The sequence below is a fragment of the Puma concolor genome, chromosome B4 (assembly GCF_028749965.1).
Source record: "Puma concolor isolate L17-30 chromosome B4, mPumCon1.1.hap2, whole genome shotgun sequence".
NCBI classification, from domain to species: Eukaryota; Metazoa; Chordata; class Mammalia; order Carnivora; family Felidae; genus Puma; species Puma concolor.
Genome location: NC_141673.1, coordinates 35,197,652 through 35,217,438, shown reverse-complemented (window position 1 = coordinate 35,217,438; position 19,787 = coordinate 35,197,652).

Genomic DNA, 19,787 nt, shown 5'->3' with positions numbered 1-19,787 from the left:
AGAACTGATTTAGTCTGAGGTCTGGACAACTAGTAATTGGAGACCATTAAAATAACTTGGTCCCCAAAAGAGCTATTTAAATCTAGGATTCTGGAGTTGTAAAGAACTGATCCTATTGAGTCAGAATATATATTGAAACAGGAAAGACTTTTCGCTTCATCACAGAGGCCAAAAGCCCACCAAAGAAATTTTCTCAGGCCATAGCTGTTGAAATTCTTTCTTCCTTGGAAGACTTATAAAACCAGATTATTATCCAGGAACGAACAGCTAATTATTCCCTAAAAGCAACATATCTCTCCATACTAATAGTCATAAACTTCAACAATACAGAAGGTACTTGATGTTTTTGTAGTCCAAATCCATCAGTCATAGTTGATACATACTACATTTTTACATCCTCTTTCCTTTGGCCCAAGCTTAGTTTCCTTTGAATGCAAGTCTCTTGAAATTTTGTGTGTGTAAATAAATGTATTTGATGCTTTCTCATAGTGATTTTTGAGAAAAGAGTGGATAAAAATATCCAGTCTCAGGGGAATGAGTAGGATGGGAAGGCATAGGACTCAGCTATTGGCAACCGTGGAGCACAGAGAGGAATCTAGAGAATTAAAATCCAGAAAGGCCATACTTTTTGATAGAAAATCCAAAGGGGGAAAAATGAGTATAAAGAACAAGGAAAACTCAATATGGACTGAGACAGTGTACAACATGAAACCTAGAATAAATGATCAATTTGCCAGAAACATAGTGAAAGAGCTCTATTATTCATGAAAGATAATGTGCTAGACAACATGTGTTTGATTCAGAGGATACCAGAAGCAATGTTTGACCCTGAGGGGAAGTACTGGCAGAGACTACATGAAGAGATCAGAACTTTCAGCAGACCATGCCAGAATACATATCTTAGTGAAATCCTAGCAAGGAACTGGAAAGGGATTATATGCCAGTAATTTAGTCAACAGATTGGCTGCACCCAAGGGAGAGGAGGGAGAGCTGCAACCCAGTGCTTCAAAGAGCTGAGGAAAGTAAATTTAACTCATCTCTCTTTAAATCCCACAAGATACCCAGGAGCAGAATGAGAAGTCTGTTCCAATTCCCATCTTACACAAATGGGAAAGTAACTCTTAAGGTACCATTAGGCAGTGCTCAGTGTTTTAGGTAGTAACAATGTGAGCTGACATAAATTATCAAATTCACATGCCTGGCAAGTAAAGAAAAGTCAAAGACAGAAAATCTCTGAATCCTAGTGTCTCGCCTTCATTTCTGTGAAACTAGTAACCTTGTCAGGGTTTATCTAACCCTCAGTATAGTAAATATGATGCAGAGAAATAGGCAGGTAATCCAGGCCAGGGAATATGGTAAAATGAATGCCTTAAATTTAAATGACAAATAATCTAAGGATAATCATCAGATTAGTGATGTAAAATAAAACAGAATTGGCAGCTGTAGAAAATAAACCCATTCAATAGAAATTTTTGAAAATATTCTGTAATAAAAATAATTTTTTACCAAGATTATTTTATTCTATTTTTTAAACATTTTTTAAAGTGTATTTTGAGGGAGAGAAAGTGTTTGAGCAAGTGGAGAAAGGGCAGAAAGAGAGTGAAAGGGAGAATCCCAAGTAGGCTCCATGCCATCAGCACTGAACCTGATGTAGGGCTCACTCCCATGAACTCTGAGATCATGACCTGAGACAAGACAAGAGTTGGACATTCAACTGACTGGGCCCCCCAGGTGCCCAAAATTATTTAAAATATATAGAGGATATAGTTCTATTTTTACTTTATTTCTTTATTTTTTTAAGTTTATTTTTGACAGAGAAAGAGAGAGAGAGAGAGAGAGACAGAGCATGAGTGGGGGAGGGGCAGAGAGAGGGAGACAAAGAATCTGAAGCAGGCTCCAGGCCCTGAGATGTCAGCACAGAACCCAATCTGGGGCTCAAACTCATGGACCACGAGATCATGACTGAGCCTAAGTTGGACGCTCAACCAACTGAGCCACCCAGGTGCCCCGGGTAGTTCTATTTTTAATTTTTTGAGGAACCTCCATAGTGTTTTCCAGAGTGGCTGCACCAGTTTGCATTACCACCAGCAATGCAAAAGAGATCCTCTTTCTCCACATCCTTGGCAACATTGTTGTTGCACAAGTTGTTAATGATAGCGATTTTGACAGGTGTAAGGTGGTATCTTACTGTGGTTTTGATTTGTATTTCCTGATGATGAGTGATATTGAGCATGTTTTCATGTGTCAGTTAGCCACCTGGATGTCTTCTTAGGAGAAGTGTCTATTCATGTCTTTTGCCCATTTCTTCACTGGATTATTTGTTTTTGGGCATTGAGTTTGAGAAGTTCTGTATAGATTTTGGATACTAACCCTTTATCTGACATGTCGTTTGCAAATATCTTCTCCCATTCTGTCAGTTGCCTTTTAGTTTTGCTGATTGTTTCCTTCATTGTTCAGAAGACTTTTATTTTGATGAGGTCCCAACAGTTCATTTTGGCTTTTGTTTCTGTTGCCTCTGGAGCCGTGTTGAGTAAGAAGTTGCTGTGGCCAAGATATAAGAGGTTTTTGCCTGCTTTCTCCTCGAGGATTTTGATGGCTTCCTGTCTCACATTGAGGTCTTTCATCCATTTTGTGTTCATTTTTGTGTATGGTGTAAGAAAGTGGTCCAGGTTCATTCTTCTGCATGTCGCTGAACAGTTTTCCCAGCACCACTTGCTAAAGAGACTGTCTTTATTCCATTGGATATTCTTTCCTGCTTTGTCAAAGATTAGTTGGGCATATGTTTGTGGGTCCATTTCTGGGTTCTCTATTTTGTTCCACTGATCTGAGTACCTGTTCTTGTGCCTGTACCATACTGTCTTGATGATTACAGCTTTGTAGTATCGCTTGAAGTCTGGGATTGTAATACCTCCTGCTTTGGTTTTCTTTTTCAAGATCGCTTTGGCTATTCAGGATTTTTTCTGGTTCCATACAAATTTTAGGATGATTTGTTATAGCTGTGTGAAGAATGCTTGTGTTATTTTGATAGGGATTACATTGAATATGTAGATTGCTTTGAGTAGTATCTACATTTTAACAATATTTGTTCTTCCTGTCCAGGAGCATGAAATCTTTTTCCATTCGTTTGTGTCTTTTTCCATTTCTTTCGAAGCTTTCTATAGTTTTCAGTGTATAGATTTTTAGCTCCTTGGTTTATTTATTCCTAGGTATTTTATGGTTTTTGGTACAATTGTAAATGGGATTGATTCCTTGATTTCTCTTTCTGTTGCTTCATTGTTGGTGTATAGAAATGCAGCTGATTTCTGTGCATTGATTTTATATCCTGCCACTTTGCTGAATTCATGAATCAGTTCTAGCAGTTTTTTGGTGGAATCTTTTGGGTTCTCCATATCATGTCATCTATGAAGAGTGAAAGTTTGACCTACTCCTGGCCAATTTGGATGCCTTTTATTTCTTTGTGTTGTCTGATTGCAAAGGCTAAGCCTTCCAATACTATGTTGAATTACAGTGGCGAGAGTGGACATCCCTGTCTTGTTCCTGACCTTAGGGGGAAAGCTCTCAGTTTTTCCCCATTGAGGATGATATTAGTGTTGGGTCTTCTGTATATGGCTTTTGCGATCTTAAGGTATGATCCTTCTATCCCTACTTTCTTGAGGGTTTTGATCAAGAAAGAATGCTGTATTTTGTCAAATGCTTTCTCTGCATCTATTGAGAGGATCATGTCCTGTCTTTTATTGATATGATGAATCACACTGATTGTTTTGCAGATAGTAAACCAGCCCTGCAACCCAGGTATAAATGCCACTTGGTCATGGTGAATATTTTTTTTAATGTATTGTTGGATCCAGTTGGCTAATATCTTGTTGAGGATTTTTGCATCCATAGTCATCAGGGAAATTGGTCTATAGTTCTCCTTTTTAGTGGGGTCTCTGGTTTTGGATCAAGGTAATGCTGGCTTCATAGAAAGAGTTTGGAAGTTTTCCTTCCATTTCTATTTTTTGGAACAGCTTCAAGAGAATAGGTGTTAACTCTTCCTTAAATGTTTGGTAGAATTCCCCTGGAAAGCCATTTGGCCCTGGACTCTTGGTTTTGGGGAGATTTTTTTATTACAAATTTGATTTCTTTACTGGTTATGGGTCTGATCAAATTTTTTATTTCTTCCTGTTTCAGTTTTGGTAGTGTATATGTTTCTAGGAATTTGTCCATTTCTTCCAGATTGCCCATTTTATTGGCATATAATTGCTCATAATACCCTCTTATTGTTGTTTTTATTTCTGCTGTATTGGTTGTGATCTTTCCTCTTTCATTCTTGATTTTATTTATTTGGGTCTTTTCCTTTTTCCTTTTGATCAAACTGGCTAGTGATTTATCAATTTTGTTAAAAATTCTTTCAAAGAACCAGCTTCCGGTTTCATTGATCTATTCTACTGTTGTTTTTTTTTTTTTTTTTTTTTTTTTAGTTTCAATAGCATTGACTTCTGCTCTAATCTTTATTATTTCCTGTCTTCTGCTGGTTTGGGGTTTCATTTGCTGTTCTTTTTCCAGCTCTCTAAGGTGTAAGGTTAGGTTGTGTATCTGAGATCTTTCTTCTTTCTTTAGGAAGGCCTGGGTTGCTATATACTTTCCTCTTATGATCACCTCTCTGCATCCCAGAGGTTTTGCATTGTGGTGTTATCATTTTCATTGGCTTCCATGAAGTTTTTAATTTCCTCTTTAACTTCTTGGTTAGCCCATTCATCCTTTAGTAGGATGTTCTTTAGTCTCCAAATATTTGTTACCTTTCCAAATTTTTTCTTGTGGTTGATTTTGAGTTTTATACCATTGTGGTCTGAAAATATGCACAGTATGATCTCAATCTTTTTGTACTTGCTGAGGGCTGATTTGTGTCCCAGTATGTGGTCTATTCTGGAGAATGTTCCATGTGCACTGGAGAAGAATACATATTCCTCTGCTTTAGGATGAAATGTTCTGAATATATCTGTTAAATCCATCTGGTCCAGTGTGTCATTCAAAACCATTGTTTCCTTGTTGTTTTTTTGATTGGATGATCTGTCCATGGCTGTAAGTGGGGTGTTACATCCTGCTATTATGCTATTACTATCAATGAGTTTCTTTATGTTTGTGATTAATTGATTTATATATTTCGGTGCTCCACATTTGGTGCATAAATGTTTACAATTCTTAGGTCTTCTTGGTGAATAGACCCCTTGATTATGATATAATGCCCTTCTGCATCTCTTGATACAGTATTTTAAACTCTAGATTGTCTGATATAAGTATGGCTACTTTGGCTTTCTTTTATTGACCATTATCATGATAGATGGTTCTCCATCCCCTTACCTTCAATCTGAAGGTGTCTTTAGGTCTAAAGTGGGTGTCTTGTGAACAGAATATAGATGGATCTTGGTTTTTTTATCCATTCTGTTACCCTATGTCTTTTGATTGGAGCATTGAGTCCATTGACATTTAGAGTGAGTACTGGAAGATATGACTTTGTTGCCATTATATTGCTTGTAGAGTTGGAGTTTCTGGTGGTGTTCTCTGGTCCTTTCTAGTCTTTGTTGCTTTTGGTCTTTACTTGTTTGCTTGCTTGTTTGTTAGTTTTATCTTTTCTCCCCTCAGAGAGTCTCCCTTAAAATTTCTTGCAGGACTGGTTTAGTGGTCACAAACTCCTTTAATTTTTGTTTGTCTGGGAAACTTTTTATCTCTCCTATTTTGAATGACCACCTTGCTAGATAAAGAATTCTTGGCTGCATATTTTTCTGATTCAGCACATTGAATATATCCTGCCACTCCTTTCTGGCCTGCCAAGTTTCTGTGGATAGGTCTGCTGCAAACCTTATCTGTCTTCCCTCGTAGGTTAAGGACTTTTTTTCTCTTGTTGCTTTCATGATTCTCTCCTTGCCTGAGTATTTTGTAAATTTGACTATGATATGCATTGTCAATGGTCGGTATTTGTTGAATCTAATGGGAGTCCTCTGTACTTCCTGAATTTTGTTGTCTGTGTCTTTCCCCAGGTTAGGAAAGTTTTCCGCTATGATTTGCTCACATAACTCTTCTACCCCTATTTCTCTCTCTTCTTCTTTTGGGACCCCTATGATTCTGATGTTTTTCTTTTTTAATGAGTCACTGATTTCTCTAATTCTTAAATCATGCTTTTTTGCCTTAATCTCCCCCTTTTTTTCTGCTTCATTATTCTCCATAAGTTTGTCTTCTATAATGCTGATTCTGTGTTCTGCCTCATCCATCCTTGCCGCTGTGGCTTCCATTTGAGATTGCAGCTCAGTTATAGCATTTTTCATTTCATCCTGACTAGCTTTTACTTCTTTTATCTCTGCAGAAAGGAATTCTAATCTATTTTCGACTCCAGCTAGTATTCTTATTACCATGATTCTAAATTCTGGTTCAGACATCTTGCTTGTATCTGTGCTGGTTAAGTCCCTGGCTGTCATTTCTTCCTGCTCTTTCTTTTGGGGTGAATTCCTTCATTTCATCATTTTGAAAGGAGAAAAGGAATTAATGAGGTAAAAAATTAGAATTAAAAAACTATTAAAATTAAAAAACTATTAAAATTAAAAAATTAAACACACACACACACACACACACACACACACACACACACAAACAATCGAATAAATGATGTGAGATCCTAGGTGTGTTTTGGTCCGGGGTGTTGAAAGGGGCTTGATAGATTAGAGAAAAAAGGGGAAAGAAAAAAAAGGAAATTGAAAAAATGAATACACTGAAGTAGACTAAAGTGAAATTATGGAAGAAAATAGATTTTTAAAAAAATTACACAAAAATAAAAAATATAGTAGAAAAAATGAAAAAATATTTTTAATAAAAATTAAAGGTAAAAATGAATTTTTTTCTTTTTATGTATTCAAGAAAAAGAAAAGAAACAACAAAGAGAACAAAGAAAAAAAAGAAAGAAAATTGGATAGATGGAAGAGTGAACAGACTGAAATACTACTAAAACTACTTCGTTTTCGCCTAGAATTCAAACTATGAAGTGTTGTATAGTCCATAAACTAAGCAGGCAGAGAGACTTGTGTTCCTAAAGAGTGAGGTTGGCCCAGTTGGACAGGGTATAATGTAACGGCTCCATTATCCACTAGATGGTGCTGCTTAGCTTACTGGGGTGGATTGTTGTGGGGCTTGTAGGTGCATATGCACATGAGTGGGAATGGTGAAAACGGTGTCACCCAGCTACCCAGTCTCTAGTATTGGAACTCTGTTCTCCCTGATCAGCAATCATACACCTGTCTTTTGTCTTTGACTTCCGTCCACTCCCCGCTTTTACACAGTCTGTGACCTAGCCCCAGGCAGCACCTCCCTCCTGAGTTTTGTCTCAGATGTGGCTGTTTTCCCGACCCTTTACTTCTGAGGGACTGTGGCTTTGACCTGTTCTGCCCCTCTGCAAGAGGGTCTCACCAAGCAATGGCCTGGAGCTGGCTGCACCCAGGAACATTTGCAGGACCGTGCTGCTGCCAATGCCCAGAGACTGTGGCTGGGTGCCTGCGCAGCCCAGAAAAAGTTTGTGAGATAGTGTATCAGCAGCATTTCAGGGATTATGGAAAATCGCAACACACATCTGGCACCAGGCTTCATCCTTAATGACCTTGTTCCAGCACCAGCGAATATGGCCATTCTCTGGGTTCTGCTGGGTCCAGGTGGCCTCACAGCCTCTACCAAATGTCCTCCCAGCAGTGGAATCACTTCTCCTTGTGTGGGCTGAAGAATCCTGGACTCCAGTCTGCTCCTAGGGATTCGCCCTTCCCACCAGAGCACTGCCAGGTATCGAGCTGTGGAGTTTCAGACTCTGCACTCCCCTTGTTTATAGTCTAAATGTAATTTAAACCCTCTCCTTTCTCCTTTCTCCCTTTTTAGTTTAGTCCCTGCGGCTTTTTCCACTTTCTCTCAAGCTGCTTTTGGGGTGGTGCTTTTCCCATATCCTCCCCCCACCGTCTCTCCTCTCTCCACACAAAAAGTGGTTCCCTGCCCTTGGCTGCTTTTCTCTCCCCCAGTTCACCTCTCCGTGCTGTGTGCCTGCTGAATTCTAGTTGTGCAACCTGAATTCAGGTTGTGCAGATTGTTGTTTCAATCTTCAGATCAGTTTTCTAGGTGTGCAGGATGGTTTAGTGTTGGTTTGGCTGTATTTCATGGATGTGAGACACACAAAAAACTTCCGTGCTGTTCTACCATCTTGGCTTCTCCCCCACATCTATGTAGGTAACTTTTTACATGAAAGTAAAAAAGAATTCATGTTGCTAAATAGTAAATATGTGTATTTTCAAACATATTTTATATGATTCAGCTACATTCTAAATTCCCCTTACCTGTTTATCCAAACTGTTATTAGTTTCTTAAACTTTTAAAGCTATTCTAGTTAGCTCATCTTATTAAAGCATTGAAAGTATTATAGTGATTGAGGGTATTGTAATAAATAATGAAGGTTTTAAAATTTTATAAATAAGTACAATGTAGTAAGGCTTGATGCACGGAAAAAAATGCATATTATTGATCACCATTTTAATTGGCACAGAAGATACAAATATGCACTCTCCTTTCAGGAAGAGGTAAACCTTAAATCATACTGGTGAAAAGAAATTAGAGAAAAATTTCTAAAGGGACAATTTAAATGTAACTCATTACTTTATTAACTTTTATTTTGTATTTATTTCCTATTTATCTTTCAGTAGAATTCTAACAGGATTATTTGGTGAGGATGCTATTAAATACTAAAGCTAGGATAATAAGGATGGTAATAATAATGACTGTCTCTCTGTGAGTTCCACTTTTCCCCTAAGGATCCTCGTTGGCTTATGTCAGTTCCCCTAATAATCACCAGTCATATGAGCTAGACATCATTATCTGTATACGTTGAAACACATAGTTGCATCGGTTGTATGCAATCTAAAACTTTTAATGTGGTTTAAAATTATTTTTGCATTCCATAAAATTGATATGTTTATGATGTTTTACATTTTCTGGTAGCACAGATGGGTATTTAGTCACATAAAACACAGTCAACTACTTTTAATATTTAAAATATAAAAGTGTGTATAACATTTTGAAAACGATAAAAGATCGAGATACTCTAAATGGAACCCAGAAAAGCTTACCAACTATTATTTAATATAATTTTAATATGGAGTATTAACAGTATGTCTATAGAGTATCAATTTTAAAGCTTTCTTTAACATTTTTAAATCAGTGTACAGAGAAAAGATACACATTTCAAAGTGAATTATTATAACCAATATTTATCCTGAATTGTTGAAATGTTGTAAGAATGATGAAAAACTCTATAGCTGTGAGTCCATTATTAAGTATATAATGATTTATTTAACACATATTATTTGCCAAAGGTATGCTGATCAATTCATTTTGTTATTTTATCCTCACAATAAGATTATGATATTTTACTATGTCAACAAACATGAAAACTGAGGTTCAAAGAGTTGGAATTGGAGGAATAAGAAGAAAAATATTAAAGTAAAGAAAAATATAAATGTGAAACTAAAACTGTCTATTACTTCTTAACATAATAGAAATAAATATTTAAAACTCAAAAATAAACTCTAAGATGAACGAACCTAAGTATTATCGATAATAAATGAGGGACATGAGCATCTCTTCATCCAGAGGCTAGCGGGGCTCTTTGCATGATGGTCATTGCAAGATTCCCAAGAACCACATGAGAAAGAAAATTACAATGAGCAAGCACTTTTAAAGTCATTCCTTGAATCATGTTGGTTTTGCCCAGTTGGCCAAATTGGGTCACAATCATGTTGTTTATATCCCTTGGCCAAGAACATACTCACTATGGGAAGAGACCACCAGGGGTAGTGGCTATGGGGAGGTAAAATATTGCAACCATTTTGCAAACAATCTAAAGTGCACATTGGTTCTTATCTCAAGCCTGTATTCTGTTCACCACAAGGTCTATATCTGCAAAACACAAGAAAAATAACTGTCCCAAGACCATTGGTTCCAGACCCTCTCAGTTCTCAAATGAGGAAATCAAATGATCCATCCTTTATCTTACTTGCATCTCTATACTGCTTGGTAAATACTCTCTTTCCCCCCTATATTATTTTCCCCCTATATTATTTTCTAATATACCTCTACAACTCCTGCTGGAGTTGGTATCATTTATATTCCTACTTCTGCTTCCCTTACTCTATTGACACTCAAACAAGTTACTTTTAACATGGAGCATATGTGTCAAGAGTACCTGGGTGGCACCTGGGTGGCTCAGTCAGTTAAGCGACCAACTCTTGATTTTGGCTCAGGTTATGATCTCATGGCTTGTGACTTCGAACCCTGCATCGGCTCTGTGCTGACAGCTTGGGATCCTCTTTCTCTCTCTCTCTGTCTCCTCTCTCTCAAAATAAATAAATAAACTTTTAAAAAGTGCTTATTCTGGAGTCAAAATACATGAGTTCAAATCCTGATTAAGTGACTTTTGGCAAGTTACTTAATCACTCAACTCTACTCATTTATAAAATCAAAAGTATCAAGTACCTCCCTGATAGGGGTAAAGTGAATCTTAGTTAAAATAATATGTATAAACAAAATACTCAGCATGTGCTTAATACTTTATGTGTTCAATAATAAGTAGCTCCCAATATTTTATTTGCCTCCTGCTGTATGTCATATGCAAATATTCTTAATTCTTTGAAGACTTGTTTTGTTACACTCCAATTTCTGCCATCATACTGGATAATGTAAGGGCGCCTGGGTGGCTCAGTTGGTTAAGCGTCCTACTTTTGCTCATGTCATGATCTTGCGGTTCATGAGTTCAAGCCCCATGTCAGATTCTGTGCTGACAGCTCAGAGCCTGGAGCCTGCTTCAGATTCTATACCTCCCTCTTTCTCTGCCCCTCCTTAATTCGTGCTCTGCCTCTCTCTCTCTCTCTCAAAAATAAATAAACATTATTTTTTTAAACTGGGTGATGTAAATAATATTATGGGTAATTTACCTAACACTGCTGAGCTCTGAACTCTATTGTTTGTAAGAAACTTTCCTTCCAGTTTAGCTTGGTAACTAACCTTCTCTACCATATCCTGAAGTGCCATTCTCATAATTTTGCCTTAACTGGAATCATGATTCTATATTTTTCTTTTATTTTTTTTTTAATTTTTAGAGAGGGGGGAGGGGCAGAGAAAGAGACAGAGACAGAGAGAGAAAGAATCACAAGCAGGCTCCACACTCAGCAAGGAGCCTGCTGAGAGGCTGGATCCCACGACATCAGGATCATGACCTAAGCCAAAATCAAGGGTCAGCCGCCCCTGTACTTCTCACTCTTTTCTGTCCTTCTCAATTATTACATTCCCTGTTCTAAGTCTTCATTGGGGCCTTCAGTCTTTGATTCCTCCTTTTCTTCTCTATCCACCAGCAGTTTCCTGACTTTCCTTACCTCCTTGTATACATTGTTTGGTCCAGCAGGTCAAGATGTCCTTTACAAGTACCTTTCACTTCTTTTTGGCTGCTATAACTCAGCTACACTGGGATTTTAAATCCTTTAAAGTTGGTCTTTACTTCCTGGCATAGGGTATTCCTCATACTTATCTGGCTCAAGTTCCAATGCTTTTGACACCCTCCCATCCCTGTTCACTTAAGGTTACTCCTCACATCACCTGGTGACAGCCTGAATGCCATGTTTCAGTAAACTTTCCATGTGTTTTCTTTGTATAATTTAACACTCCTAAGTTTAGCCCTCATCAAAACTATGTTTAGCTAAACCATCAAAACTCTCCTTGTCAAATTACTTATCATCTGCTCCAACAAGTCCCTTGAGTGCAGGGACCACATCTGACTTGCTTGCCATTTTAAATAATAAACTGCTTTGTAAATATTATTGTTGTTGATGTCTAATGTCAGTACAGACACGAGTACTCTTTTGGCTCTTGTTCTTCACACATACCCACTTCTTCAAACTATTTTCCATTTTCCATACAAAAGAGAACTCCTTCTTGTAGAAATTCTGGGTTTTAAAGCTAGTAATATAAACCGGGTTCTGTTAGGTCACTGTATCCAAGTCATCTGTTTCGTGTTTGTTAATATTATTTCTTGCAGATGACAGGAAATGCAATTCAAAATGACTTAAACAACAACACAAAACATCTTATTGCCTCATGTAACTGAAATGTCCAGCTGTAAGTTTTCAGGTGCAGCTTGATCCAGACCCTCAAATACTGTCAACAGGACTTATTTTCTCTAAATGTCTTGGCTCTAAATACCCTGTACTGGCTTTATTCTCAGCCCCCCAGCCTTTCAGGTTTAAGTCCAAGGGGGAAGTCTCTGCCTCTCTTTCCTTGGCCCCAGGAAGCATCACATAGTATCTCAATGGCTTTGTTTTTTGGATAGTCATAACTTAGCCATCACTGTGTGCAAGGGAATGTTCTATTTCATTTGGTCATACTTGAGTCTCCCATTTGCCTATCCTAACTCTGACATTAGAGATGGAATCCTATGGGAAGCATCTGGACAGAGATTTTCTCAAAAGAAAGTTACAGAACCATTTTATATAGCTACCAGATTAAGAATATACAACAAACCACACACACACACACACACACACACACACACACACAAATGTGTATTTATACACACATGTTCACTATAAATCACACAACTAGGAGGGAATTATGAAATCATATATGGTTATATTTATACTGCCTACTCTTACCATTTTGGTCACATAAATAAGAAAGAAATGTCATGCAGTGAAATGCAACAAGATTCATTTCTCTAATTGAAAAACATTTAATCATCTTTATTAGATATGTTTTTTTTTCTCCAAGATTTTGAAGATAAAATTCAAGCTATGGAGTTGTAGATGTTTGTACTTGTCATAGACATTCACACAGTTATGTCAAAATTCATCGTACATGTTTCAGGTTAGCCCTTAATTGAAATATATCCCATATTTGAATTTTCTCACTTCCAAAATTAGGAGAGAGTAAAGAAATAATTAATCTCATGTTTCATGAACTATCAAATGTGATTTTTATAATAAAACAAGAATAACGTAGGGAAACCACAGCTGGGATCATATGGATGAAAATCTATCTCCATGAGAGTATATAGTTATCCAACCGACAAGATAAAGATGGGGCATGGGAGGAGGTTGGGAGAAGGACATTGTATGCACCAAAAGTAATGTGATAGGAATTCAAACCCAGAAGGTCAATTCTTAAAATAATTGGAAAAATAAAATAACTGTCAGAAGAAGTGAAAACCTGTGCTTGGGGAGCAATTTGCAAGGGTGTGGTGAGTAGGTCTTGGTCCTGCCACTTACCATTTGACTTTGGTGAGTTGTTGAAATTCTCTAGGTTTCTGATTTCTTATCTTTAAAATAGGCACAGAACGACCTACCTCTCCAGTAGTGATAACAAATATCTATAACACAAGTAAATATTGAAGGCAATTATTATCCCCCCTTGGGGATAGAGTATTAATTTATGGGGCAGAGGGAGAGGGGAGGATGATCATGAAGAAAAAAGCTAAAACAAAGGCACTTAGGCACAAAAGTAAGGGTACTGTGGAACTATGAAACGTATTCTCTTACCCATTCTTTCTCCAAATCTTAGATTTTAAAACTAAGAAATGAATTGTTGACTCATTTTCATGAATATCATTCTCCCTACTTAATTCTGCCAATACTTTTTCTTCCCCTAAGATGAAATCTCAAATGCCTGCCAACAGGATCTATTCTAAGATTATGGATAACTCTCCCACCTGAAGGTGTGGAAGAATTTCCAAATTGCTCAAACAGTCATCTAGTGCCTTTCAGTGTTCCACTTTTCAAATCATGTTTAAGTGTGCTAGCTATACTTAAACAGGCAAAAGTTAAATAGGATCAATAATAAACTGTATCTGACCATCTTGACAGCATAGAAGAGGATGTCAGCCTTGATTTAAAGTACTTTATGAATCATTATCTTTCTGTCACCTCCCTTGAGAAAGTTTGAGCATGTTCACATTATCAATTATTAATTGGTTAACATATCAGTAAAGATTTATTGAGGGTACATTCTTTAAGCTTTTTGAGAAATAGGTTGGATTCAAAATTGATGGTGGACCTATCCTGGAAGATGTAGAGATTTAATTACTAGGTCAACATGTTTTATCAATGGACATTATGATTTTAAGGAACGGAAAAATAACTTGACGACTCATGCCCTTTTCATAAAGACATCTAATTTTCTCTTTGGGAGTAGAGTCTCTTTGCCTCATAACCACAAAGGCTGAGAAAGAATCCTTTTAATTCCCAACTCCTTCAAACTAGGATGCATTTTTATGAATGTGGTTTTTAAAACTGCACATGTGTTTAACTTGGTTTTTGAATTCACAGTCCAACAATTTAGGAAATGACTGATACACACACATAAAATTGTATAATGCCATTCTAGGTTTTATATATAGAAAAACACAAAGAATTTCTGGAGCACACAGAGATGACACAGCTACATATTCACATGAATACTCCGTGTGTTCTTGTACGATGTTCCATGCTCCCCACACACTCACCTCAAAGCATTTCCTCCTCCTGAGTAGGGGAATGAGACTCAAAGGCCTCTGTGTTTTTTCTGCCTCTGCTTCCATTAATCCAAAGGGTCTGTCCTGCCCCATCAAACAATATTTCTCCTTGCTCCATTTTCAGCTATTCCCAATAGTTTTATATCTGAGATTTCTAAATGCTTTAACATGGAGTTTCAGCATGACTTTTATTAATGGTACTATTTTAAATACACTGGTTTTACATATTTAGTAACTGACTCCTGCAAACTCAGTTTGATAAAATGAGTGAATTCATATTTGGAATAAAAACACAACTAATGATTTTGTCAGAAGTTCCAAAAAGCATGACTGCAATGAATCATGAGATATTTAATATTGAAATTGTTTCATAAGTTTCCAGTGAGAAAATATCACCTCTTTTTGTTTTCCCATGCTATCTTGAACTCCTTTTATAACCTTCAAATGCTATTATTGTCTTTCTGACTATACTATGATGTTTTCAAGAGCTAGAGTCATATCTACCCTTTTTCACTGAGCATAGAAGTGTCTGACATATATTAGGTACTTACTAAATATTGGTTGATTAATGAATAAACTTTAAAAATTTACAAACAAAGAGAACTTATTATTTTAACATCCCATCTCTCTATAAGATTCATCACTTGGTGACAAAAGTTCTTCCTAACACAGTTTGGTTATTTCACACCTCTGCTTATAAATAATGTTACTTCTTTATTCTAACTAGTGACTACCAGATCACTTTAAATCTTCCTTTGCACCAGTTTTCATTCTCTGCAATATTCTTCTCCACACTTCTTTGCCTCTCTATTTTTGCCATTATTGCCTTGCCTTACAATATTATCCCCCTAATTCTGTAACTCATAAAACTAAGTTGTGGTACTGCCAGTTCAAAACTTCAAACTTGGCCTGCAAATAAAACACCATTATGAGATGCTCTGACCATCTTATGATTCAGAGAGTAACTGAGCATGAAATGGGCTTGAAGAATATCCCTCTATTTAGTTGTCTGAATTCTAAAGAAGGGCTAAATTCTAAAGAAGAGCTAACTCTCTAAATAAATAAATAAATGAATGAACAAACTTTAAAAATTAATGTGAGTGACATTACTATCTTGTGACAAAATGCATGACACCAGCACACTCCTTTTCCTTTCAAAAGCTTACATCTGAAACTGAGTTTTCTAAGTACTCTCCATCATGCAAACTCCTATCACTAAGTTTTACTCCAATTTTTATTCCCTTGCTCATTCCCAGGGACATAATTATACTTTTTTTTTCCACTTTAACACTCAGTAACGTAATAAAGAATTACCTAAGAAACAAGTTAACTTTATGAATGTGAAACCTTTTTTTTTTCCACATGTTACAGATCGCTTTTGGTTTAAATGTAAAACTTGGCACACACAGGCAAAGAAAGCACAAAGGAGCATGTTGTTGGAATCATTTGTGCATTGGCCTCTGAGGATGGACTTGAAAGTATAAGCTTATAGAAATTCTTTCTAACTGGAAACTGTGTGCATTCCCTCCTGCTGTTTTATCCCCAGTACTTGCTTGTGCACTTGAATCATTGTGGGGCTCTATTCACAGAAATTCAGTTTGTCTTTTAGGTTCAAACCAAGAATATTTTGTTTTGAAATGTTGAATTTTTTCCCCACAATAAGCTACTTAGATCAAAATGTATAAAATAAAAGAGAATTTTAAAGTTTCAAAATGACTATTGTTATAGGAATCCTGAACCACATTAAACTGTGACAACTTGGTCAAATTTACATGTTCCTCCTCATCTCAGTGACTTGCTTCTGCTCTGAGCATCTCTGAAGAACAGAAAGGTACCACATAAACAGATATGAGAAAGTGTAAGTTTGGCCAAAATAAAGACATATCAGCAGAAAGATGGGCAAGATTCCCAGCATTCTTCAGAGACACCTGAATTCTGTTTTCTTTGCAGTATAGAAAGTTTCCATGTCCAGTTGATTCCCTCATGATTTAAACTTAATTAAGTATAACATAAGAAATATTTCAGTAAATTTGATGGCTTCCCTTTGGTGTCTATAAACTTCGCAACCTCAGAAACTATATTAGCTTTTCCTGAGTCATTTTGTTATAACAAATAACCCCATAATTTCACTGGCTTAAAAAATGAAGGTTTATGTTTGTTCATATTATATGTCCGCCTTGTGCCATCAGAGGCTCTGCTCCACATATATTCATTCTGGAATCCAGATTGAAGAAGCAATCACTATCTGAGACATGTCATTCCTATGGCACAGAGAAAGAATAATGGTGGAAAACTACCTGGGCTCTTAAAATCTATTTTGGCAATGGCAAACATCACTTTTGCTTACATGCCATTAGTCATAGCCAATAGCATGGCTAACCTTGATGTCAATCGAATGGTATCTTTTCCTACTTGAATGTACACAGCAAGTCATATGATAATTAGTAAAAATTATATTACTCACAGGGGGGCATCAAATAATTGGAAACAATTACACAATCTGCCACAAGAACTTCGTCTGACATTCACTACTACATGCTTTGAGCCTAGTACAATTTTGGTTTTTTAATAGTACTTTCTTCATTCAGTGGTTACTCAGACTTTAATTTATTAAATTACTACTATGTGCATAAAATACACTAGATGCTTGGGATCAATTAATAGAGTTCGTATTCTAATGATAGGGAAGACACAATAAACAGAATAAGTTAAATATATAGCAGTTAGATGGTGATAATTTCCAGGAGAACATTTAGACAGAGGCTGTAGTTTTAAATAGAGTGATCAAGAAGAATCTCCAGGGGAAGGTTATAGAAAAACTGAAAAGAAATGTAGAAGAACAATGTGGAGATCTGGCTGCCAGAGTGATACAGAGACAGAGACTATGAGGTGAAAAATTCCTGATACAAATGTACCAAGTGAGTTTGAGAAACAGCAAAGAACCAGTATAGTTAGAGCTGAAGCAGTTAGAGGAGATATGATAGGAAGTGAGATCAGAGATACCGGTGCATGAGAATTTATAGGGAATGTGGGCCTTTTAACATATTGAGCTTTTCTATGAGTAGAAAATCATCAGAGGGCTTTGAGAAGCAGCATGATCTAATTTATAATTTACACTGATATACATTTTATTTATTTTTTATTTATTTTTGTTTTGTTGTTGTTGATTTGCATTTTAAAGGATCATTCTAGGGGTGCCCTGGTGGCTCATTCGGTTGAGCATCTGACTTCAGCTCAGATCATGATCTTGTGGTTCATGAGTTCAAGCCCCAATCGAACTCTGTGCTGACAGCTCAGAGCCTGGAGCCTGCTTCAGATTCTGTGTCTCCCTCTCTCTCTCTGCCCCTCCCCCACTTGTGCTCTGTCTCTCTCTCTCAAAAATAAACAAACATTTAAAAAATTTTAAATGAATAGGGGCGCCTGGGTGGCGCAGTCGGTTAAGCGTCCGACTTCAGCCAGGTCACGATCTCGCGATCCGGGAGTTCGAGCCCCGTGTCGGGCTCTGGGCTGATGGCTCAGAGCCTGGAGCCTGTTTCCGATTCTGTGTCTCCCTCTCTCTCTCTGCCCCTCCCCCGTTCATGCTCTGTCTCTCTCTGTCCCAAAAATAAATAATTGTTGAAAAAAAAAATTAAAAAAAAAATTTTAAATGAATAAATAAATAAAGGATCATTCTAGCAGCAGTGTTGAGAACAGATTGACTTGGGGTTAGGCAGGAGAAGGAAGACTGCTTATGAACATACAGCAAACCAGGTGAGAGATGACAATGATTCAAACAATGGCAAAGCAGTGCTGGTGTGTAACAAATGGTTGGGGGCACCTGGGTGGTTCAGTCAGTTGATCATTTGACTTATGGCTCACATCATGATCTCACAGTTTCTGGGATCAAGCCCTGCCTTGGGTTCGGCACTGACAGTGTGGAGGCTGCTGGGGATTCTCTCTCTCCCTCACTCTCTCTGCTTCTCTCTCTCTCTCTCTCTCTCTCTCTCTCCCTCCCTCCCTCAAATTAAAGAAATAAAATTTTTAAAAAGAGAAATGGTTGGGTTCTAGGTATATTTTAAAGGTAAAATCTGTCAAATTTCCTTCTTGATTAGATATGGGATACTGTTTTGCCTGAGTCAATAAAGAACTGATGAGATAGATTCACTATACCAATAGATAAAATGTGTTCTCACATTCCTTTATCTACATATTTTGAATACAATGATATTTACTTAAATAGTCCTATGCAGAATCTGTGCTTGGCCATATGACTTGTTTGAGTCAATGTAACAATGGAGTGTAAGACTTTAAAAGTGCTTTCAGATTGGGACTAAGCCTCTTGCTCACCTGGAACCCTGAGCCTCCATGCAAATAGGTCCAAAATGAGTCCAGATGATTAAAATCACATAGCCCAATCACCCTTGTTGTCTCTGATAATAAGCAGTCAACTCCTCAACACAGAACCAATCTAGCTGACTGGTAGTTAACCTCAAATGCATGAGTGAGCCCAGCTGAGAGCACTAGAATAATTACCCAGCAGATTCCATCCCAAACTGCCAACCCACGTACATAGTAGCTGAATAATTGGTTTCTGTTTTTAGCTACTAAAATGGAGGGTGGGGGGGTTTACACATCAAAAGCTGTCTGATACAATGAAGTTACTATTAACTTTGATGGGGATGGTTTCGTGAGGTTCAATTCTAAAGATGAAGACTAGAAGCTTATTTCTTGGACATATTAACTATGAGATTTCTATTATGTATTGAAGAGGAGAAGTGAACAAGAGAAAAATAGTACAGTAAACAGGCAGCCTTAAGGACTCCATGGGTTTAGTGACCAGTTAGCATGTTTGTGTGTTTTTCTCCACAAGAATGGATACAGAAGAGAAGGAAGCAGAGAGCTAGTCTTGCTAGATATCTGTTAGACGTTGAAATGTTAAATATTGACAGGTCAAAGTAAATAAAAATTGATTAAAACAAACAAAAAATCTTCAGAGTCTTTCCAGGTATTCCCTACATTTCAAATGTAATAGGACCCAGAAACCCATGCTTGGTGCTGGGTATACAAAGTAAAAAGAAAGATAATTTCCATTTAGTTGGAAAAGGAGATTAACATGCATGAAACCAAGTCAAATGGATTAAATGAAAAACTGCATGATACTAACTATAGATTTAGAAGAAATAACAGAAGATAGTAAAAACCATGAACTAACAAAGCTGAGGAACATTTCTGGCAAATGATAAGTAGGAGTGTTGTT